Consider the following 26521-nt stretch of genomic DNA (forward strand, 5'->3'; position numbering starts at 1 on the left):
TATTTTATTCTATTTTATTTGCTTATTTAATTTTCAGGGGATCCCCAAATGACCTACGGTTTGCAAAATCATTTAAATAAAAACAGAAGGAGGCAGTTCAGTTTGCTATATCTCACTAAGAAAACAACGATATTTATTTTCACAAAGTTTAAAAATTAGTGACCAACGTGAACAGATGACGTTGCCGACCAGAAAAATACTATAAAATAATATTTCACTTTGCATATGTGGATAAATTGTTTAAAAAAAAAAAAAAGCAATGGAATTCTTTTTTTACTTTGGTAACAAAGAATTGAGATATCAATAGAGTCGGCAGTCCTAAGCATGAACGCTTTAATATACATGTATACAATTTTTTAAATAAAATTTTACTTCTATTCAATTCACAATTCATTCAATCACAATCTATTTCGGCTTACCGTTGGTCAGCAGTGTATGAAAGCTCCAATCATTTTACATATATGATGAAATTCTTGCAGGTCCGCTTGTGCATACAATGAGCTGGATTTGGTGGGAAGGACTCTTGCACTCTTGTGTACAAGTCTGCTGTATTTTGCAAGAGTTTCTCAATTGTAGATTTCATTTTCCACCCTCTGAAATCAAGCTGAGAAATCTCATTGTCAATTTCATAAACTTTGTAAATTTTTTACCATATTAAAATAAGAAAATTTTGTTTCTGTTATTAATTTAATCGTTGATTTAGTGCCATCGTCTTCATTATTGACAAGCTAATGGCTTTCTCGCACTGTTCTATTTATAAATAGATATAAAAGGGTTGTTTATGCAAGCTTAGTGCTAACCTTATAGCTCTTAAGCATAGTTAAATTTAACATTGTATAGATCAGTACCGTAATCCTTAAACGACTTGGGGATCATTCACTAATTACGTTTTTTCATGTGGGTCCCCAGAGTAATAAAGAATTACTAAGCTTCATCTCCTCAAAATTTCCCATCTCCCTTTTATTCATATAATTTAATGAAGATAAGAGATGATTGAAAATTTTTAATCGTAAGAATTTTTACTCGGAGAACTATCCACCAATTCCATAAAACTTTTGTAAATGTTTATTGTACTTTATTACTTTTTAATTTTACTAATTACTTTATATTATTTTATAATGACTTTTTACTGTATTATTACTTTTAAAATTTTTAGTTCTTTTAAGTTGTTTTATGGAAAAACTCAATAATATTTAGATGCAAAATTTTAAAAAAAGAATCGCTAACTTTCATCTCAAAATTTCCATCTCCCTTTAATTCATTTAATTTAATGAAGATAAGAGATGATTGAAATTTTTAAACGTAAGAATTTTTACTCGAGGGACTATCCACCAATTTCATAAAATTTTTGTAAATGTTTAGTGTAATTTATTACTTTTTTATTTTACTAATTGCATATTATTTTATAATTACTTTTTATTGTATTATTACTTTTAAAATTTTTAGTTCTCTTAAATTGTTTTATGGAAAAACTCAATAATATTTAGACACAAAATTTTAAAAAAAAGTGAAGTGAGGGGCTTTCACTATTTTAAATGGAGCAAAAAATCTTATTTTATTCATATTTATAATTCCAAAGAGTTCTCTTAATGATTTCTATTCATCTCTTAATGATTTCATTTAAGAACAATTAAAATAAAAAAATTCAACCTTCTTAGATTTTTTAAATATTAGACCATATAATAATTTAGTACAAAAATGTTTAGCTTCAATACTCATTATATTTACATTCAAAATTATTATTAAAATTTTTTTTCATATCATTAAAAAAATACTGAACCAAGTAAATTTTGATAAAAATTCATTTGGGACCATTCACTAATGTAATTTTTTTAAAAATATAATTACGATATGTGAAAAAATTTTGCACATATCTTAATTATGATATATTTTTTAAAGTGTTAAAAAATATTTTTTGAGTGCTTAAAAAGTTCTTATTTTTTGTTGTAAAATGTCTACGCACTCTGTAATAGTTTAGAATTATATTTCTGTTTAAACGATGCTGAAACTTTATAAAACTCCTTAACATATAATCAAATTTTCGTAATTATTATGTTATACAGGCTTAATGATAATTTAGAGCTATAATTTAATTATAATGATGCTTTGTAATTGCCATGGGAGAAAGATGCATTGGATCGACAAAGACCGAAATTTTACTTTGATTTTTCATCATTTTAAGCGTAAGCTATATATATCTTAGAATGAAGATTATGTTGCTTCAAATACACAAGTTTATAGTTTTGTATTTATAAAATCGTACTGTATATAAATTGAACGAAATGCTTATAATTCAGAATTTTAACAGATTGAATATCTTACATATTTTAAAAAGAGCACCCATCATATCAACAGAGCTAGACTAAAACACTTCCCAATCAATAATTTCATCTTGGCCCCAGTTGGTTTCAAAATTGGCACGATATGGTCCTATAAGGACTTGCACCGAGGGAACAATATTGGGATGTCTAGATTTTTTAACATTGGTTCTAGAATGGTCTATATAGGGCCTACATTGGCTGAATAATGGATACAAAATATCACGTGAATCGGAAAATTCTATTTAGAGCAGGGATGTGATTCTTTCGCGGATTTCCGATTTTTTTTTTTCTTTCAGATTTTTCCCACTGATTTCCGCTGAAATTTCTTTTTTTGCACACGTTAAAATATTTTATAAGGGATTTAATTTTTCTCGGAGCGAAAGTGTTGAAATCCTCATTCCTTCCTCTGAAGTTTCTCTAAAAATCATTTCCTTGGGATAAAACTGGTTGACCTTTATGAGATTTTTTCGCTTTTGTCCCTTGAATTTTAGCCTTTTTATCAAAAACTCCGATTCTCTAATAGTTTTTTTTTTTTATTTTAAATATCCCTCTTTTTTGTGAAAATTCATTATTGAAATAAAATAATTATATTTATTTACGATTTTCAAAGATAAACAGAAAATTCAAACTGCATCCTAGCTGCTAACCCTTCTGCCTTTACTTATTTTAGCTATTTTCTCCGATTTTAAGCACAGAAAATAAGATTTTTCGTATTTTTATCCGTCCGCCGGATAGCTCGTATTTTCGTAATTCAGACGTCGCTGCTTCCTGTTTTTTGGTGTGAAAGCAAACGAAAAAAAATAGAGGTGGATTTGCTGTGAAAATATTCATTTGCTCATTCAATTAATCTTGTAAATTTTATTTATTATGTCTAAACAAAAACAATGTAAACAAGCCTTTCAGAAATCCCAAGTCCTAACTGCGAATATCTCGATTCTTATTCAAGCGATTTTAATATCGATTTTCGTATTTACCTGATTTAAAAGTTGCGCATTGTGATTCTTATTTACGCTATTTAAATATCGTACATTATGATTCTTATTTACGAGATTTAAAAATCCAATATCGCATTTTGTATTTATGCATTTTTTAAATCGCGATTTTATTATCAAACATCTATTTTCGTATTTATCTAATTTAAAAATTGAACGTTGCGATTCTTATTCAGGCGATTTAAATATCGACCATTGCAATTCTTATTTACGAGATTTAGAAATCCAATATCGCGATTTGTATTTACGCACTTTTAAAACCCTATGTAGCGATTCGTATTCACGCGAGCTTAAAATCCAATGTCGTGATTCGTTTTTGCGTTTGATCAAACATCGATTTTCGTATTTATACGTGCTTTAAAAATTAGACATTGGGATTCGTATTCACGCGATTTAAAAATTATGCATCGTGATTCGTATTTACATGATCTAAAAATTTTGCATCATGATTTGTATTTTCGCATTTTTTAAATTCGATATAGAGGTCGGGTAATATATCGGGTTTCATATTTTCTCAATTTAAATTGTGATTCTTATTCATATAATTTTAAAATTAACCATCGGGATTTATAATCACATGGTTTACAAGTTGAAAATTCACACTTTTTTTGTCAAATTTTTGGATACAAGTATATATATATATATTGGATTTCCTCTTTTTTACTTTTTGACTGCTCTCATCCCTGCTAGAGCCAATATCAGAAAAATAAAGGCCCTTTAAACCATTACTGAGCCAAGACTCATGAATATTGGCACAATGAGCGCCGAAGTTATTTTGCTGCTAGAGTCACACTAATTTTAAAACAATAAGAAAAAATTTTTCTATTGTTTCACAGGAAAAAGTAAGAAATAAAAATATTGACTGTACATACAAGAATCGAATTGGTATGGTCTCAGAAAATTTCCTGATAATTTGCTCATTTTATATAATAAAATTTATCGTAAAATGTTTTTAAAAAAAACTAAAGGAAAAGTCGATGGTTTATTTATTGACTTTACCATAGAAAGATTATTCGGTCAGATGTATTTCTTTCAACTAGCGAGTAAAGCCTTTATAAATCAGTTTATTTCAATAATTATTGACACTAAATATGAATGTTATTAATAATAATATGAGCCATTATCAAAAAGTTACGCTGGCCCATGGGGGGATCGAACCCACGACCTTCGCGTTATTAGCACGACGCTCTAACCAACTGAGCTAATGGGCCTTGTTAGTCTGGGGTTAATATAAATCAAAAATAATATTTGAGTAAAAATTTCATTCTGATGATGAATTATTCACTAGATAAAAGTTCAATAAATAATAGGGATGTAACGAGTATCCTGCCACTGTTCGGTTCTGCCCTTTTGGCCAAGTCTCGTTTGGAAAATTATTTTCGACAAAGTTTTTTTGGGGGGGAATTTTAATAGATTTAATAAAGAATAATCTAAAATCCTATTTTTACTATACGTTATTAGAAATAGTATTTCAAATCTTTTATTTTTCAAATAATTTATGTTATGTTACGTTTTTATTATGACGCGGCAACTAAAAGAGTGTCTATTAAACTTCAATCTTCATTTTTTTTCTTGAAATTAAGGTAATTGGTAAATTGAAATGTTTAGCTTTACGATTTTCTTTCAAGAATTAAGATCGTTTTTTAATTGCTCTGTTTTGCTTTTGTATATATCCTTTATTTTTTTTTTATCGGCGTTTATATGGTAGCGCTACATTTTTAAAAGTGTCTCTGATAGACAAGATCTCTTTTATGGTTTTATGGATAATTTTTATTTTTCCGGAAAATATTATTTTTATCATTAAAGTTTTGTTTAAAGAATTAAGAGGATATTTTTTTTTCAACTTTATTTTTTTTTTTTTTAAAAGAAGCTATGAGTAAGTTTTTTTTTTTTCATCTTATCATCCTAAATATTTTTAAGTATCTTAATATCTAATTAACTTTATCATCCTAAACATTTCTATGAAAGTTTTTTTCCCTAAATTTTTATTAGTTTTCAATAATGACGAAACTTATTTCTATGCATAAAACGTAATATTTATTAGTAAAAATAATTTTTAAAAAAAATTTGCTATTCGCTCGCCAATTATTCGGTATTCAGCTGATTTTTATTTATTTATTTATTTTGGATCGAATATTCGGTATTTGATCAAATCATTATTAGTTACATCACTAATAAGTATCCAATAAGTGTTGTTGAGCCACCTAGTTCTTTTTTTTTCTTTTCTTTTTCTTAAAATTATTACTTCAGTTACGTTAATTTTAAATTACATAATTTTAAAGAAACACTCTTCAAAAACGTGACTCTATTAATTAATAGGAAAAGAAAAACACTTCTTTTCAGATAACATAAGAATACTAATTCCGTGACGTAACGTAGCTGCTTTCTACGTTGATCATTAAGCTTAGCTGACGTAATGAATGAAAAATAATTAATGTTTAAAAATAATTTTTTTATTTATTAAATACTGATATTATCTTTTAAATATTTGGGAAAAAAAATAAATAAATTGAAAACAGAATCGTTTATAGTTTAATTTGTTGTGGTTGATATTAAACCAATCGGAAAAATTCATGTTTTAAACGACTTTACCGAACGAAATAATTGAAATTGCCCTTTGCTACCGCTATCCAAATTACAGGACACTTGCAAATGTGATTTTGGATACACTACTAATCATACACTAATTCTTCCCATTTATTATTATTGTGAATTAGATCACAAACTCTTTTAATTCTTACAAAACTTTTTTTTTTTTTTTTTTTTTTTTTTTTTTTTTTTTTTGCATTGATAATTTACGCTTTTTTATAATTAGCATAAAATAAAAAGGTCTCGAGTATTGGATAAAAGTAGTGATAACTTAACAATAATGAATAACTATTTACAAACTCACAGCAATTTTTCTTAATGTTATTAGTTATAAATTATTTGAACTTTTTTCTAGGAAATTTAAATTTCTGCAAAAGCACTAAGAAATGCACAACTATGAAAATTATGCAAAAATATTTTATTGAATCAAAATTGTTTGAAAATAGTTCACAGGTTCTAAAGTTAAAAAATAAAGATATATTTATTTCTAAAAGCTAACCTCAATAGTATTTAGTATTATCTAAATAAAATGTCACTAAATTTAAAGTAATATTTAGATTAGTTTAATTGAATGGGATTTTCTTTAGGTGTATGTCTGTCAAAAAATATCTTAGCTGTGTGCTGTGTGTGAGTGCGTAAATATCTTCCTCTCCCCAACTTCCATTTTTGACAATGTCGAAAGTTTAAAGAGTATGTAACTTTTATTTTAAACCCTAGATGGCGATACTTGTTCATATTTTATTAGAGGATTCTACTTCTATTCCTAATCATATTATTCACTATTATTCTACCAAAAAATTATTACTACCAAAAAAGATATTTTCAAAGAAAATTTTTTTATATAATGGCTTTCTTTTTTTGAAAACTAAACCCTTTTTCTTTGCGCAGTTAACAATAACCCTTTATTTACCAAATTATTCAGAAAAAATATCAATAATATTCAAAAATTAATATTTCATTCTAATTTTTTTCATAAAATATTTTAACTTAGGGCTTAGATGTCTCAACGAAATTTTATATATGACTGATGATACTTTGAGAGCAGAAATTATACCATAAAAACAAAAAGAATAACAAAATACTTTATATTTTTATTTCTAAAGATCAATTAGAAATGTTAAAATGTAAATTACATGTATAAGGAAATTAATTAAAATTTTTCATTATAATTCGCAATAACAATATTTTTATATTTGCAATTCTTTATTTTTGTATTAAGACAGGTTGGAATTTCAGCCCTCAGAATTTTAGTTTCCTCCGCTATCAGGCATTTTATCCTGTACACATCTGTGAAATAATTAAAATAATGAGCTTACGTAAAAAGGAGCTACTATAATTTAGAAGAGAAAGCAAATCATGCATAAATATTATAACAAATGTAGAAAAACAACATAAAATAAGTCAACATTATTTTCAATACTATCTAGAGAAAATTAATTCCGAGTAAAACCTGTCGAAACTTTTAAGTCCCAATAAAAGATCGAACACTTTATAAAATTTTATTTGAAATTTAAACATTTAATACTAACAAAAATAAATAAATAAAAAAAAAAAAACCTTCTGAGAAGATTACTGAATCAAGAAACAAAAATGATAGACTTAGTTGCGAAACATATCGAGACAGAAAGCTGAGAACTGAAGAACAAAGATTGATCACAAAATGGCGTCATGGAACGAAATATCAACTAAATAATTCTATAGCATCGGTGTTCAACTTCAAATAATTTTGTGCTGGCAATTAGTTATGATAATTGAAAAGTCAAATTACAGGGACAAACAGGTCCCGATTTTATATTTTGTTCTTTTAATGCTATACAGAACAATTAAAGGCCCTTATAAGTCCCTGTATAAAGGGTTTAGGTAATGAATATTGCAGCATCTTCCAAATCAGTTATCGTCAGGCAAAAATAATCAAATATACAGTATTAAATAACATACTAAAAACTTCTATCCACATAACGTTATTAGTTTTAATCTCTTACATAAAAATCAGTAGTTTTAAATATTTTCTATTCTGCAGTATAATTTGAAATGCGAAAAATAAAAAGCTATAGCCTTATTAGAACTTGTGAAATATAGCATGCGTTATAAGACTCTATTAATTTTTGTTGTTGGCATTTGCTTGTTTTGGATTTTTGATAAATAACTTGGTTTTTACATTCTTTACGTCAAGGTGTTTTTTTTTTTTTTTTTTTTTTTTTTGGAGGCGTCAAAATCAGTTTTCTTCAGTTTAAAGAATAATAAAAAGTATATTATAAAAAATCTAAATACTGATATTTATTTTAGAATTAAATATACTATCTACATTTCCATCTTTCATTTAAAGATGATTGTTTATCATTAAAAAGCTTTGAATCATTGTCTATTATCAAATTTTACTAAAAATCCCAAATATTGAGGGAAAAAAGCTTCTTAAGGCTGTTTTTCGATGACACAGTAGGCATATGAAATGATGCTCTTTGCGAATATTATGCTACTGTGCTATTATAGCTGCTGTGAGTTTGCAACTGTTACTTATAACTGTTAAGTCAAGTTTAGCATATCTAAAGCCAGCGTTGTCTACGCTTATTTTGAAAATGGAGCAAAACGTCAATATGGAGAAAAGTCACAGTTTCGTGAAAATGAAAAGTGGTTTGTGGTCTGATTTCTTAATTTTTAAAAAACTTACTCCAATGCTGCATAGCCTGGGCTCATAAAAAGTTGCAAAAAATAAGAATAAGGCAGTGATTTTGATAATTTTCATCTGAGTGGAAAAATGCCGCTAAATCGGTGATTTTTTAAAAAAAAGTTTAATAATTTTTAAAATATTTAAGTTATTTGTTTGTTCTAATGCCTATAAAATTCTTCAAGGCAAGATTATATAGATAGTTTAAAATCATCGCATTGCTTCGAGGGTAAGGCTGTTTTATTTTCCATGGCGATATTCTTCTCCTGGTCGAACTCAACTGTCGAAGGAGTGAAGACGGGTAGGGAAAATTCTAAATATGATTTTAATTCTTTTAATATAATTTTAAAAAGAGATAAACTGATGAAGGATATTAACTCTATTTGTCACTATCTTTTCGATACATGTAAATTATAACGCCTTCACTTAATCAGAATTTTAAATATAAAGCTTGCGGTATTTTAGATTCTGTATTAGTTTCTTTTCACAAAATTATACCGAAACAATTCGGAAAACTTTAGTTTTTGAAAGATATTTAGATAGTTAACAGTTATTAGTTTATACATTTTTTAAAACTATCTTTATTTTCATACAATTAACGTTAAAGGAAATTTTTAGCGCCATCATACTTTTTATCAATTTGAACAGCAATAAGATTAGATTTTAGAAAATATAAAAACGTGTAGTTTTAAATTGCTTTCTCGCATCCTTTTATTGCTTTAAAGTTTTGAGGCAAAATCATAGAAGTTCGAAAAATTAACAAGCACTATTTCTCCTAATCAAGTAAAGCAACCCCTTTTTTATTTTCTTTATTTTTATAATTTTTTGAAAGGTATTGTGCTGTCTAATAATGCAAAATCATCAAGAGTTTGTTAGGTACAAAAAAAAATATCGAGAAAACACAAATAATATATTTAACCTAGTATCTAAGATGGCGAGGGTAGCCTTAATTAAGACTTATGCAGACTGACAAAATTAATTTCTGAGCAGATAATTACAAAATATAATAACGGTTTAATACCGTTTTTAGTATTGTTGATGCGTTTTTATTGGACAAAAAGATATCATGTATTATATAGTGGAATCCTTAATTAACAAAACAAAAAAATCATGAAATTTTTGTCGGTCTTCATAAAATTATTGAAAGTTATAAAATCAATTTCTTTCATTTAATTTAATGGTATTTCTATTCTGTTCTTTTTATATTTTAGAGATATTTACTATGCATTTATTGAGGTTATTTTCAATTTTTTTTAAAATTATTATAATGTTTTTATCTAACTAATTTTGTCATTTCAGCTTTTCTATTATTATTATTATATTTATTATTATTATATTTTTTATATTTATTATTATTATATTTATCATATTTATTATTATTATATTTATCATTATTATATTTATTATTATTATATTAAAATGATACATAACAATCGTGACAATTATTTAAAATTTAAATTCGTTCGTGTTAAAGTGTTATTACTATGTGTCTGTATGTTCGTGTCTATGTTATTACTATACGCAACATTTATGGTTAACATGTTGAGTTATCGTTTCATAATCATCTATGCATTTATTCCTCTTACGTAGCACCAAAAATGTGGTTGTTTCTCTATCTAAATTGGTAACACTAGTGTCTTCTTTTAAAATTCATTTTATTCCGTCGTCTTATAATAAGTTACGAGGTTTTAAATACTTAGCTATATGCGTCAAGTATTTGTTTAGATTCATTCTGTTAAATTGTCTTAAATGATCATTTATATAGTTGTTGAGTAATTATCTATACGTTTAGTATTTATTTAGAATATAATTGTGCATTTTTATAGAAAAAAATTTAGTTACGAAGTAATTTAGATTTATTTTTGATCATTTCTAAAATGGCTGTAGAATTTTCAAGCATGGACAATGCTATGGGGTCTCATATTGTCATACCAATTAATGATGGAGTTTGTCTTTTTTCGAGCAATAGCATACATATGAGCCGTGGTGACTCTGGGGATAAAGCGCTAGCCTTCTATGGAGTAAACCGGGTTCGAATCCCAGCGATGGCTGCTCTATACGAGTTCCGCACCCGGCTTGCACTGACCTTAGTGCTGACGTTATAATATCCTTAGGATATCCTCAGTGGTAGAAGGATGATGGAGGAGGTACCCCGTGCCACCAGGCTAACCGTGGGAGATTTTCGTGGTTTTCCTCTCCATGTAACACATCTATGTCCTCTCTATGTTAGCTTCATCAAAAAGTCCTCCACGATGGCAAATTTCTCCCTTGGTCCAGGAGTTCCCTTATCTTCTGGATTGGATTTTAAATTATAAGGCTACGGAGTTATTGCTGGTCGTAAACCCAGAATTGGGTCGGCTGTTCAAAGACGGTTATAAAATAAAATAGCATACATATATTATACGATACTCAAGTTATGTCTCGAGGGGTGAGGTAGTTGTACATCACATAATGGAGCATTGGAATGAGTTTATTGTGAGCGAGCAAAGCCGCGGGCAACAGCTAGTAGAATGTTAAATAAGTTAAATGCAGGGTTATTCATAATTCCCTCCGCCTGTAAACGCCATTTTACTGCCATCTACCGGCAACTGCTTAAATTAAAACTTGAATACCTTCGGAATAATTTCATATGTTCTTTTTTGCCATATTCGTCTTCGTTTTTTTACTATAACGCTTCGAAACCCCGGAGGTAATTATGAATAACCCTGTATAGTTTTTGTTAAGTTATGTGTTTTGATATATTTTATGTAAAACTGGGTTCACTCAACATAGGAAATCAAAATAATATTCATGGGGCAGTTTTTACTATATAATTGTTTAAAATAGCCAAAAGATACTAAGAATAGACTTTTTTCTCTGTTGTTAATTAATCTCAAGCGCAAAATATTTAGAAAGTTTAATCGAAAATTAAATAAGAATTTAAAAAATAAATACATCAAATTGCAACGTTACCTGTGAGAAATTATTTAAATCAAATTCAATATCAATAGAATCTGGAACTATATCTAAGGAACCATTTCTGAGTTAATATATTGTTGGCCTGTAACGAGTTAACTCGCCTTTTCATACTCAAACGCTGCTGGCCAATGACGAATTAACTCGTCCTTGCACTTGCAATGTCGAGTTAACTCGTCATCAGTCTACAAAGTTTGGGCTTGAAATCAATATTTAGAATGCTTTACTTTATTTCCATATTCAATAGCAAAATAACAGTCGGCTACTTGATAAAATTTCTGTACAAAATCGCGGGTCAACAAAGTTTTAATAGAGTAAAACGTTTCACGATCTTTTAATTGAATGATTTTTTTTATATAAATCTAATTTGAGAAGCAAAATTGATTGCGAACCACTTGTGGTGGTTGGTAAGCGACACACGGAGGGGGAAAATTTTTAAAATTACCGTATTTTATGGTAATAACATTTCAGGTAAAAAAAATAACAACATAATTTCGGTTGATAAAATCAAAATATTAAACTATTTTCAGCATATTTAAATAATTTATTTTACGATTTTTCCATCCACATGGTAAAGGTTACCTGAAAATCCGGTTTTCAAAATTATAATTCTTATTGCCTCGCATTTTAAAAATACAAAACTGAAAAGTAAATTTAACCCAATAAATGATTTTTATCCCGTACTCTAAGGTATCATAATAAAATTACCAAGTTTTACCATGCTAACCAAATTTTATATTATATCATAAAACCAGGTTTTATTGTTAATTTCACCAAAATCATCATCACAGCGCTTCAATAAAGATTACCGATCACGATTAAAGAAACACAGTAAGTTTCACCATATCCTGGTAGTTTTGACCATTTTTTTTCTCAACGCAGATATAATGCAAATTTGAAGGATAAAATTAATTATTTAAAAAAATTATTTCATATCCAAAAAAGTTGTTTTTACTGAATTTTATCCAAAATTGTGATGCATAACAAGGAAAAAGGGCGAAAAAACAATACTGTAATTTTTCTACTTATAGTAACTACTAGAGGATGTTGGGAGAAATATATAGCTTAATATTGTTTTTACAAATCATTTGCAAATTTTTTAAAAATAATGTAAAGGAAAGATAGGCAAAAGTAAACTTCTTTTATAAACATCGAATTTAATATTAATTGACCTGACAAAACTCCAGATATATTTATTCAAACAAAAATTCGTTATTAGATGAAGAAATTCTCTTTAAAAAAATAATAATCTGTTGAGTTAGTCATTCAATATTTATCTTAGATTAGGTTAAAGCTTATAATAACACATAATGGTTAGTTGCGCACGGTTTTGTATATCATTGGCGTGAACAGATACTTTAGGAAAAAGGGATTTCGTTTCAATTTTCTCACGCTTAAACTGCATACCTGATTGGGCAGACGTCGATTGAAAAAACGAGATTTTCGCACAAAAATAATACAATACTTCCGAAAAAGGAACACATTTTATGGTCGGGGCACAAGAAATATAAATAGACTTGTTCTTTAAATATGCCATTACAAAATAAATAAAATAAGGAGAAAAAAACAACTAAAACTAATCTCTTAACATTTTTCCACTTGCAATTTCTAAACGCAATTTTTTTCACTTTTACTTATATATATATATATATATATATATATATATATATATATATATATATATATATATATATATATATATATATATATATATATATATATATATATATATATATATATATATATATATATATATATATATATATATATATATACTGTATGTATGCATCCTAAGTTAATAATTATTACTTATATTGTCTCTTAATAAATTTACTGTCTCTCATGTTTATCTTATGTAACTGCAATTTTTTTATATTTTATAACCGATGCTGAACAGCTGATTCAATTGTGAGTTTACGGTTACCAATGTTCAATTCCGTAGCCTTGTAATTTTGAACCTAATCCAGAAGACAAGTTTTAAAAATCTAAAAATTTTTAAAATAGCTCTTGGAAACAGAAGATACTCAAACTATAAATCTACAGTAAGAGAGATTACAGAAAAAAATCTAGATAATACAGTGTTGTATGACCTTCTCGATTTGCACCAAGACTATTTTCTAGAAAAATTAGGTATAGTTAGTGACAAGATGGTGACATCCACCAAGATATAAAGGAAATGGAGAAACAATATCAAGATAAACTGAATGTCATCATGTTTACCGACTATAGCTGGATGCTATAAAAGATAATCCCTGCAAAGTTAAGAAGAAGGGTTAAAAAGTACTTTTGGGATAAAGAAAAAGATCTTGTTAATTTCTGAAAAGGCTTGAAAAGGTATGGTGTTATTTTTAAATAGATTTACGAATTAATGAACATCAATATTATAAAACATCATAAGAGTGCGATTTCTCGGGCTTCTTTCGAGATATGTAATTACTTTTCAGAAAATTCTAAAGTGATGAGAGAAAAATGGATTTCATTTTCAGAATCAGTGGAAAAATACTACAAATATCACTCCTCAAAATTAAAACGATTTTCAAAAAGCATTTATTCTATTTAAAAAAAAAAATATCTGATCATGTTTTTCTACCAAATTCAGCCACAAAAAAAAAAAAAAACTATATTATTTTACAATTTAGAGAAAAATTGCAACTCGAATGCAAAGTTTGTTGCACTAATTTGAAGAAACTTTTATGTCGGAAAGTTAAGGTGTTTACATTTGTCTAATAAAATACATTGTCATAAATACATAAATAAACATACATTGTCATAAATACATTTGGTAATACATTTGTCTGCAATGAATTTCTAAAATACCGTATGAACCGTATCAATCTTATTCATATTGACAACTAAAAAAGGTCTATTTTCGATTGTTTTTTTTTTTTTTTTTTTTTTTTCGTAAAACGTTGCAACTTAAATCCTAAGTGTAAGCACCATTTTGAAGTATGAATACGTTGAAACTAATTAAGTTATTAATTTCGTACTAATTAAGTAATTAATATTTATAATAAACTATTAATTTCAATTTCCTGATGCATAATTGAGAAATGAGTTTGTAAAAAACTTTTGTACCGTATCAATTTCAATCGCGTTTTCCAAAAAATTCGATATTCTATTGCCATTTTTGTAAAACGTTACAACTTGAGGGCAAAGTATATAGTAATACTTTAAAGGATGACAGATGAAAAAATATTTCTGCCCGAACAACTTACTTTCCGTGGTGCAAAATTCGAAAAATTAATTTTTAACACTACATTAATTGCCTAGGGAAGTCATTTTGACTGCTTTCTAATTTTAATTAGAAAAACAATGATGTATATAATGACACAATTTCTTAGAATTTTGTGACTTTTATAGTTATTTTTATTGTTGATATTTACTAATAACTTGTTATATAACTGAAAATAATATCAAAAATATTAAAAATCATTTTTGAACAAATTTCTTTATACATTAGTTATTCTTTCGCATTGCAGTCATTTTGACTGCTTTTGGGCAATATGTGTATTCCAGTCTTTCTAGTGTTAAGTACCGTTAGAATTTCAGTCACTTCGAAAAAAAATTCTACTTTGGTTATCATAATTGGAAAAGAATTTTTAAAATTCGAACGCAAACTGTATGGCACCATTTTGTTGAAAGACTCTCATATAATTTATTAATGATCTAAAAATTAATGTTCCGAAGTGCGAATCTGTGATATTTTATTTTATTTTATCTCCGTCGTTGAACAGTCGACCTAATTTTGAGTTTACTACTACCAATATTCAACTCCATGGCCTTGCAATTTTGAACCTGATCCAGAAGACAAGGCAACTACTCCTGAATCAAGCATGGGGACAAATTTGCATTCGTGGACGAATTTTCTGACGGAACTAATCCTCATTTGCGTTACATTAAGAGGAAAACCACGAAAAATTTCGCGGGTAACCTGATGGTAAGAGGATTCTAACCCATGAACCGTTTTTCAGTGCGGATATTTTATGTCAGCACTGTGGTCGGTGGGAGCTGGGTGTGGAATTCATATCGAGCAGCCATCACTCGGAATCAAATCCGGATTACCTCAAAATTTGTGATATTGAGGAAATAAATTTTAATGTTTTCTTTTTCTTTTTCGTTAGGATACTTTTTTTGGTATTTTCCAAAATGTAAATTCAGGTATTAATTCGATAACTAACATTTTGTAATTTCATTACATTTCGTAAATTTGCCTTACATTCGTTAGCTGTACGTTGTATCTCAGAAGATCCGATTAGAATGTCTGTGAACACAGACGTTGTCATAAAAAGAATTGTGCATAATACATTATTAGAAAATAAGCATAACTGACAAATAATTAGGTTTCATGATGCGAAATTTGGAAAAATTAATTTTTAATCGTTTTTTGAACCGTTACAATTTCCGTCACATTTTTAAGGAAAGAAAAAAAATTTTCGAAATTTCATCTTTGGAAAAAAGTGGTAAATCGAAACTGCAAAATGTATGGCCCTATTTTGTAAAAAGACTCACGGGAAAATTATTAATTTCCTAAAAATTAATATTCCGAAGCAACAAAATAAATTCTAATGCTTCATTTTCATAAATATGCTTTTTTTTTTAACGTATTTTTCGAAATGTAAATTCAGGAATTAATTCCTTAGCTAACATATCTGTGCCATGTCTGTGAACAGACGTTGTCATAAATATAAAAAATTGCGCTTAATACATAATTAGGAAATAAGCATGGCTAACAAATAATTAAATAAGTTTTTCAGTCTTGTTTGATTTGCTCTTCAACACGCTCAATTTAACATGTCTCAATACTCAAAGCACCTTTACAGAAATTATTTCACTAATCTTGCCCTTTCTATTACACGCGAGAGGGGGGAATCGAACTTAATGAGCTTCCTTGGCCGGATGCCGCGAAAATGTTGGCCGCACGCGCTGGGGCCAAATGTCATTGATGTGAGACTAGTTCAAAAAGCCCACTTGGGCCTGTGTGGCCCGCGAGCACCTTTTTTGGTGACGTCACAGATCGACGTCCTTGATTCACGCAACAGTGAATTTGTGTGTTTCCTGCAAAAAAGTTTTTCTTCTTTTTTTTTATTATTGTAGAAGATAGTGTTCATTTTCTCACGGTTACGAGTGAGCTTAAAGTAGAGAATTTTACACGCACCTTGTGTGGGGGTGGAGATGTAAGAAATCGAATGAATGAGTAAGCATAAAAAACTGTTTGGAGTGATGTGCTTGTTCTATTACTGTAGAAAATTCTTTTTTATTTCTCGGATATCTTGCTTTTTAAGAGGTAGGAGAAACATGGGAGGTTTGACCAACCCTATCTTTTCATTTTTTAAACATTTATTTAACTCTCGAGTACCAGATCGCAACATTGTATGAAGCAGAATCTCATGCAGCTCTATTTATCTGCCATTTGCAAGTGAAACTAAGGAAAAATTACAGCTGATATTATTTTCACACAGAAAAATAATATTTTGTTGTTACAAGTTCTTCTCTCCTGCATAAAGTCCCTAACAAAGATAATAAACAAATTCAATTATTTATGAACTTAGATTAAAATATTAAAAGCCAGTACACCTACTGTTTACATTTACTTCTTTTTAATGTGTTTTAATTTATTTCATTATTATTATTTTTTTTTTTACAAAATGGCTATTAAAGGTATATTTATATATATATATATATATATATATATATATATATATACAACAAAATAAATAAATACAAGAAAACACGAAGAAAGTTAAGAAAAACAATAAGTTTAATTTATAGCGCATAAGCTGCAAGTAAACAGAACTCATTAGATAAGTTCAAAAAGAAGACAAAACAAAGGAAAATTATAGACGTATGCAAAGGGGGGGAGGAAATAATAATTAATGAAAAAAATAACAAACAACTGCTTTAAAAAAGAAAAAAAAAAGGATTAAACTTTTAAAAATTTCACCCCCTTTTTTTTTCTTTTTTTTTGTTGACAAAATGACAATTAAAGGAGATTATACCGATTGTATCAAAACAAGGTTTTGAAAGATGTCCCTCCAACTTAAGGAGAAAATTTAGAAGAAAGAAGAAAAAAAAATCACAAAAGTAGCTGATAGTAGAATCGCCCTAGAGCTGAGTTTATTGATGGAAACTAAATTTACTGAACGATTTTAGTTGAAATTTGTTATTTTTATCTGTAAATGAAACATTTAATATTTCTTGAGACACAATTATTTGTATAGCTCTTAGAAACTCTTTATGAGTCAAGCCATCCTCAAGTAGGGAAAAAAAAAAATTTTTTTTTTGACTCTCTTGAAAAAACTTTAACTGAAAACGAAGTTTATAGTTAAAATAAAAATTAATAATATTGTAAGTATATTTCAAACATTTTAAGCTGTAAAATAATGTTGACATGAATATTTTATTATGTTAAAAACATTAGGAAAACGTTACTGTCAAAAATTGATCAAACCTCCTTTACTTCTTTTTTTTATTATTTTTTTCAAGTGTTTTAAATTAGTTGCAATGTCAATATGGGGCTAAATTAAACCACATTATAGCACAACTCAAACTTCATTGGACGATACTATGGTTCAACTTGAACAGTAACGTGATTCAATTCAATGTTTATTTACTATTGTTTAAGTTAGTACCAATATTATTGTAAAACGTTGAATCAATTTTTCTTTTCCGCTGAATCATGATATTATTAGTATTATTTAAATCTGTAAATTTGTGCAAATAAAGTTATTATGTTTTTGCTGTTTCTGTTCAAGCATTAACGTTCAATAAAGTGTAATATTTTAACTATTTATTTGCTTACAGTACTTTAAGGCAACATCTACATACTCATAAAAATTAATAAATGGAAGCGAAAATTTTGGAATAAGTGGGTAGAGGTTTTAAGTTACATTTTAGTAAAAATGAATATGTTAGCTTAAAATGTTCATAAGTTTCATTTTCTGTATTTCTTCACTGAATTTTTGTGTTTTTCGTATATGTGTGAAAATATAACACCATTTTTAAAAAAAAAACAATAATGTAATGCAAGGAAAATATTTTTTGCATAATAAAAAGTAAAAAAAAAAAAGGGGGGGAGGGAGAAAAATTTATAAGGTTAATAGGTCTAAATGCGATGCTCCCTAAACACTACAATGTTGATTTGCTCTAAATCTTAATTCAGGATTCATCTTTAAATAAGATATAAAGAAATATTTTTTTTTTCTTAGTAGAAATATACGAATGCTTCAAAAATATTTTTCTCTGTCATTCAAATCATTGTTTCTCAATTCTCACCCACTGGTCCGTGCATTGACATTTAAATTAGAATTTATATAAATTTTATTTATATTTGAATAGGAAGCTCAGAATAATTTTCGTGTATTTCTACGCGTTCTATTCGTTGTAGAAAATATAAGAATGTTCAGAAGCAATTTTATCAAAAATTTGGTTGAGTATCACAATTTTTTAAGTGTCAAAATCGTACCAATTATCCAATTTACTGACTTTCGAGCCACAGTCCTTTGAATAAATCGGGATGAAAAACACTGACTTTAATCTTTTTTTGAAAATATTGATTGGAGGTTATGCCTTTTTTTTAATTCACAACAAGCGATTATTAAATTAGTGGCATTTATTAACAGTGTAATTTTAAATAATTGATCGATCCCAAGAACTTATTTTTCAATCCTTTTGCATTAGTAAAAAGAATGGAATGAGGTTCGCCGAACTTTTTTCATCTGCACCTCCTGCAGTTTTTTCATCCTGCCTTTTGTTGTCCCCTCTACCTTAGTGTAAGTTTTCTTTGCTCTCGAATGTTTTCTTCTTTCTCCACCCCATCTTTATTAATTCTTTTCTCTTTGCAATTTTTTAGTTAGGTAATGGGGTTTGTGATGGCTGTTTGCAAATAGAACCAGTGAAAAATAATTTGGCAGAAAGCATTCCATCACCTTCGACCGGAAACTGATTTGAATTCAAGCAAACAATCTAACGAGTGTTATTGTCTGTTCAATTGTAAGTAAACACTGAAAAGTTTGACCTTTAATTACCAGTGTTGATAAATGGAGTAAGGAATTCTTCCTAAGTTGTTTAGTACAAACAGAACGTTTAAATATTCGTCCCCAACTCCGCGAATAATTTTTTAAGTGACTAATTCCGACTTTATAGAAATTCTCACTCGAATACAAGTAAGGAATTAATTTTAATGGCTATTAGTTAGCAGGATTTCCACCTAAAAGCTAAACTCAGCGGCGCGACAACCCATAGAGGGCCAAGGCCTACTGTGCCCATCTCAGTTTTCTTGACCTTTGGGCTCTGGGTAGCAGGAGTAGATGTTCCGGTTAGGTGGTCAGCCGAACGCGAAACCCCCAGTGTTTAGTCCCCAAGCATGCTTGGTACTCATTTATCGACCCACTGAAGGGATGAAAGACTGAGTCAACCTTGCCCGGCCCGAGGATCGAACCAGGGACCTCTGGCACGACAGCGCGAAGCGCTACCGCACAGCCACCGGTCGTAACTGCCACTAGGAATTAAATTACTTAGCATATTTTATGTCAGCACTGTTGTAATACTCATTGAATTTAAACTTAAATATCAACAGACTTAAACAGGATTTCCACCATCTCCATCTTTAATTTCTTCTCAGATGGAAACCTTACAGCAAACAATGTATTTTCATTTTTATTTGGTTGGCATAGAAAGGTTGACTGGTAAATCTTTTTTGAAACTTGGTAGATATATTACCATAAAAAGCTTGTTTCTTTGAAGATTGACTAGATGCATTCAAAAACCTTTTTTTTAAAAAATCTCAAAATTTTCATTGAAAGTCGTGACTAAATTTTTATGTTATCGCTATGAAACTGCTTCAAGAGGTTTAATATTTAAATTTATTTTGATGTATTACATATTACAATATATCGAACAGTTTTTGGAATTCTCCATTATGATAACCATCAAGTGCTATTAAGATACTTGCGGACGGGATAGCCTGGTCGGTAGGGCGCTGTGCCCATGTCCGAGAGCACGTGGGTTCGAATCCGGCCGGCCAAAGTGGTGACTGATGCGCGTTAAAATTCTGTCGAGTCGCAAAGTCCTCCATATTCCCATAACAAATCAATACCTCTCGGGGTACTGGATTGGAGATCGATCGTTCTCTGATTCAGGTCAAAATTACGATTAGTGGATGAATGAATGGATGTAGGAATGGGTCTGCCTTATAAACAGATGTGACGTATGATGTGGCAGAAGCCGAATTCTTGGTCACAGATGGCCCATAGAAGGCGCCACTGAAAAACAAGAATCGCACACTCTGCCTTAAATTTGCTCGGTTTCAGCAAGCAGGCTTGCCCGTGTGGCAAGTGGCATTAGAACCAACCAACCAAGATACTTGCGTACCTGCACATTTTTCCGGTTTTTTTGGAAGATTTCATTTTTATATTTAATGTGGAAACAAAATATATATAATTAAATTTTATTTTCCTTTAATATAGTAATTAAAGTAAGTGTGGTTTAAAATGATTTTGACTACCAAGCATTGGCTAAGTTTAACAAAACACCAGTATACAATCTTAAATTAATTGGCTTTTCTCAACCACTAAAAAGCACCTTTTTTAAAAACGTAAAAGTTGGCGAGTATGTACTTGGCAGAAAAGGGAGACAGCTTGTGGCACAAAATAAGAATGATAATATATAAAATGAATCAATTGAATACAACAACCAAAAATATTTCTTACCTTCTTTTAAAATATTTTTTCCCCTTCTGAGGAGGCTAACAAGGAATTCTTCAGTTTCTGAACTTCTTGGTCTAATTTTAAATTTTTATAGTTACATAAAATCATTGGCGTTTTTTAAGATCTCACTCGAAAATATTTTATAGTGTCGCAGGATTTGGTAAATAGAACAAAGAGTTTTATAGTTTATTAAATTACTAATGTTTTCACCCGATCTTTCTCCAAAATATTTTGTAGGCTCACAGGATTTGGTTAATAGTACTGAAATTTTATAGCTCATAAAATATTAAGAGTTTTTTTAATGATTTATCACCAAAATATTTAATATTCTCACCGGATTTGGCGAACATTACTATAAGCTTTATAGTTTATTGAATATTTAATATTTTTTTCACAAACTTTCGACTAAATAATTTATATAGTCGCTCAATTCGGTCAATAGCATAATAATTATTATTGTTCATGAAATCTGTAGTGTTTTCTTATTTTTTTTTTTTTTTTTGATTCTTCATCAAAATATTTTATATAGTCGCACAATTTAGTCAATAGAATTTCATAGTTCATAAAATATGTAGTGTTTTTTTAATTAATTTTTCATCAAAATATTTTATGTAGTCGCTCAGTTGTACTAATAGACCTACATATTTTATAGTTATTTAAAATGCTACTGTTTACTAGTACCACACTTTGTGAACATTTTGTTGATTTATTGAAAATCCTGAAAGGAACATCCCTGGCAGAAGGGTATTGTCCTTCCACCAAGCGCTTAGAGATATAAAGGCAACGGGTTCGGATCCCGTCCAAACCCTTGATGCATCGTTGCGGCATCATTCCATTACTCGTGTTATTTTGTTTTAAATTTGGCAATACTTCATAAGCTGTTTGATTACAAATACCTGAAGATTCATGTAAAAGTAAAGCATAATATGAAAATATTGCAGAAATTTTAGATCTAAAAATTTCTAACTATTATTATTGTGTTGTGGTGGCTCAGGGGATAGAGCGTGAAGAGGTGAACTGGGTTCGAATTCCAGCGGTGGTTTGTTCATTCGAATTCCGCAACCGGCTCGCACTGACGTAAAAATATCCTCAGTGGTAGACGGAACATGGGTGAAAGTCCGCTTGCCGTCAGGCTATCCGTGGGAGGTTTTGTGGTTTTCCTCTCCGTGTAACGCAAATGCGGGTTAGTTCTTTCAAAAAATCCTCAACGAGAGCGAATTTCTCCCAATACTTGATCCTTTGTCTTCTGGATTGGGTTCACAATTACAAGCCTACTGAGTTGAACATTAGTAGTCGTAAACCCAAAATTGGGTCGGCTGTTCAACGACGGTTATAAAATAAAAATAGAACTATTATTATTGTTCTTTGGAAAAGTGATAAGGGATAGTATATTTTCCGCATCAAAACCACTCTACGCCGAAAACCAATCAACTTTGTAGAGCCGAAATTTTTCTTTCTTTAATTTGAAGATGTCCCCTCTAACAAGTTTTACGCACTGCAGATATTTTTGTGAATGAACGGGAGTCGCATCGCATTGTTTCACGATCTTTTGTTTCCTCTCCTTCATTAATGAAGGCCACTTATGGAAGGAGTACTATCTCGGTTGTAAAGGACGAACACACAAGGTCAATGTGACGTCAGAAATTTTCAAGACGATCATACCAGTTGAAAGTACCCAATAGCTGATGTCAGTCTACGGTGTTTCGATACCTCAAACATCATTATTCACAGCCTCATTCATTCACCAAGCTGTATTACCATGTTTTTTTTTATGGGCAATATGAATTGTTTTGTGCGGAAAGACCGGAAATAAATAATTTTTTACCTTGACTTCTTCAACTCCATGCGAAGCTGGCTGGAATCAGCGAAATCTTGCGCAGTAAAATAATAGACATGTCTGTTTACCGAACTCTTGTTGTGTTAAAGATTTATTAGTTTTCTTGAATATTCGATGCAAATTGTGGGTCATAGCGAAAATCTACCGCAAAAGCTCCATTTGACGTTAACAAATGTACTTTGATACGGTATAACACCCTGAAGATAAAATAACACCCTAAATTAAAGTTTTAGTATGTTATTTTATCTTTACTATTATCTTGAGATATCTTTTGCTGTATCGGGAAAATACAGGTTTCTAAATATCTTTTCTGTAAATCCAATTATATTTTTTATTATTATTATTACTACCATCGTCGAACAGTCGACCCAATTTTGAGTTAACGACTATTAATGTTCAATTCCGTAGCATTGTAACTTTTAACCCAATCCGGAAGTCAAAGGAACTCCTGGTAAAGTATTAGTTGCCTTCGTGGAGGACTCATCTTTGGAACTAACTCGCATTTGCGTCACATGGAGAGGAAAACCACGAAAACCTCCTATGCTTACCCTTACAGCAAGGGGACTCTAAACCATGATCTGTCTACCACTGAGGATATTTTTCGTCAGCACTGTGGTCGGTGCGAGCCAAGTGCGGAATTCAAATCGACCTGCCATCCCTGAAATTTGAACCCGGGTCATTTTATGTTGAAGTCAGTGCTCTACTCTTTGAGCCACCACCTTGGCAACATAACTTATATTGCTGTAAGGTTCACTTCTTTGTTTATATATTGGATTCGGTTTGGGAGGATTAGCTAACAGCAAACAATGATGTATCAATAATTTACAGCCAAAATTCCATATAAAATATAAGAAAATAAATAATTTATAAAAAAAAAATTTTTTTTTGATTGAAGGAATAAATTTTCCTTAGAATTTTCTAATTTTGGCTGTAACAATTACCCGCAATTGTTGTAGTCATGTTTAACTACAATGCTGACATGCTGGATGCGGGCAAAAAGGACTTAAAAACGATGGTGGGATAAATTTCCACATAAATTCCATCTGAAATTTACAAAAATAAATATTTTTTAAATGTTTTTTTTCTTGATTAAAGGAATAAATTTTCCTAAGAATTCTTTAATTTTGGCTGTAACAATTACCTGCATTTGTTGCAGTCATGTTCAACTTACCTTGCTGACATACTGAATGCAGGTAAAAAGGACTTAAAAACGATGGTGAGATAAGTTTTCACCAAAACTCCAACTGAAATTTACAAAAATAAATATTTTTTTAAATTTTTGTTAAATTTTTTTTTTTTTTTTTTTTGATTGAAGGAATAAATTTTCCTTAGAATTCTTCAATTTTGGCTGTAACAAATACCTGCATTTGTTGTAGTCATGTTTAACTACCATGCTGACATACTGGATGCGAGCAAAAAGGACTTAAAAATGATAGTGGGATAAATTTCCACCAAAACTCCATCTAAAATTTACGAAAAAAGAGTTTTTTCAATTATATTTTACGATTAATGAAATTTTTATTTTTATTTATTTACTTTTGCTTCGAGCAACTTTTCTCTCAGTAATGAAAAAATAGTCTTTGATCTTTATTGTAAATCTTCTTAACTTTAAATAATGTTTAATTTCTTTATATCTTAGTTAAAAAAGAAATACTCAGAGCAAACAACGGTTAATCAATCATCTTTTCAAAAAAAGATAAATAAATAAAATAATAATAATAATAATACTCCAACTGACAGAATTCTATTCGAAGTTAACGAAAATAAATACTTTTCAAAAACATTTTCAATTAAACAAATTATATTGCTTAATTTTATTTCACTGCTTTCAATGTAGGCAATTATTTCCACAGTAATGAATGAATAGTCTTCAATCTTTACTGTAAATCTGCTTCTATTTTAAAAACGTTTTACTCATTGATAGTATACTCGTTACGGTTAAGAAAGTCATGCTCACCTCAAACCAAAAACCTTCAGACAAGAATTTAGCGGAAATTTAAAAAAATATAGATTTTTTTTCTTCCAGTTTCCTTTTTTCTTTTTTACCCGAAGAAATAATTTCCTTGTGACTCTTTTATTTCTATTTTGAACAATTATTTGCTCAGTAACGAAATAAAAAACTCATGTATTTACTGACATTTTAAATGTTTACTTCTTTGCTGGCATATTGGATACGATATGGAGTTACTTGCTAATAGAAAAAGATTTTGGATTAATAATATCTCACATTCAAGAAAATAAAATGTAAGAAAAAAAGTTAAAAAAGATAATTTTCAAACCTTTTTTACTTTGCAGACTCGCAATTTTAAACATTATCTCCTTTTAGATGGCATGAGAATTTAGATGGCATAATTATATGGCATGATGAGATGAGAATTTAGATGGCATGAGAATTTTTGGAAGAAGAAAATTTTAATGAATATCAAGATTTAAAGTGAACATTCAATCAAAAACGACTGAAAATCTATTCCTTTTTTTAAAAAAAAGAAAAAAGATAAAAAATCTAATTGCTTTCGTAGGTTCAAATGAACTTTTTCAATAGGCGTAACGGTAGGAACGAAGTTATCTTTTAAAACATAAATTTTTTTTAACGCTCTCCCAAAATTAATTTTTTTAAAGCGAAACTTTTTATTGCTTTTTTAATAACGATAGTTATGAAATGTCCTTTTTAAATTGCATTATTTCTTTTACTTTAAGTTTTTCATTAAAAGAAAAAAACATCTAAATATTTGAATAAAAAAGAGGTTTTTTCAAAAAAATATATAAAAAAAATAGCATGATCTAAAGTGAATGTTTTCACAATAATAACTGAAATTTATTTTCTTTCAAATGGTTTTCGGTTGAATAATTTTTTACATCTAAATCTTTGGACAGATTTGAGGATAATTATGATTTATCCTAAAAAAATACATTTTATTTCTTCGCGTTTTTTCATTTTTTAATTTTTTAATACGAATATTACGACCTTTACAATATTGACATGCACTACCCTACAATAATGGAAGAGACACTTTAATTCATTTAAATTTTTTTTAATAATTTCTCAAGAAATACTTAGAAAACTACTTTGTAACTTAAGAGGTAATTAGTACTAGCGAGTTTTCAGAGTTAGCAATAAAGTTTAAAGCTTTCAGAGGTTTCAGGGACCGACAATGAATTACGAAAGAAAACAAGTATTTTTGTACACCTTACACCGCCAGAAAGATCACACAATAATTTTGTAACTTGTACCAATTACTTTAATTGTTACTTGCAATAACTACATAAATTTTGATATACAGAACTAAAATATTTATGAAGATATGGATATATTTATAAAAAATTAATTTTTTCATCTTACGTTTTTTTGTCGCAACTTTAAAAATAATAAAATTAACCAAAATTTTAGGAGCATTTAAAAATTTATTACAAAATTATTGTTTCAAAATTTGAAAAAAATATCGCTAAAAACTGCGCAA

The 26521-nt window shown here is 28.9% G+C and overlaps 1 non-coding gene across 1 annotated transcript; it reads right to left on the reverse strand.

The window, feature by feature from the left end:
* Positions 1-4450: 4450 nt before the first annotated feature.
* On the reverse strand, positions 4451-4524 carry TRNAI-AAU (transfer RNA isoleucine (anticodon AAU)). Its single transcript has one exon. It is a non-coding gene; the product is annotated as a tRNA-Ile (tRNA).
* Positions 4525-26521: the final 21997 nt, after the last annotated feature.

This window comes from Parasteatoda tepidariorum, chromosome 6 (genome assembly GCF_982258835.1).
Source record: "Parasteatoda tepidariorum strain Cologne lab strain chromosome 6, Ptep-v5.0, whole genome shotgun sequence".
NCBI classification, from domain to species: domain Eukaryota; kingdom Metazoa; phylum Arthropoda; class Arachnida; order Araneae; family Theridiidae; genus Parasteatoda; species Parasteatoda tepidariorum.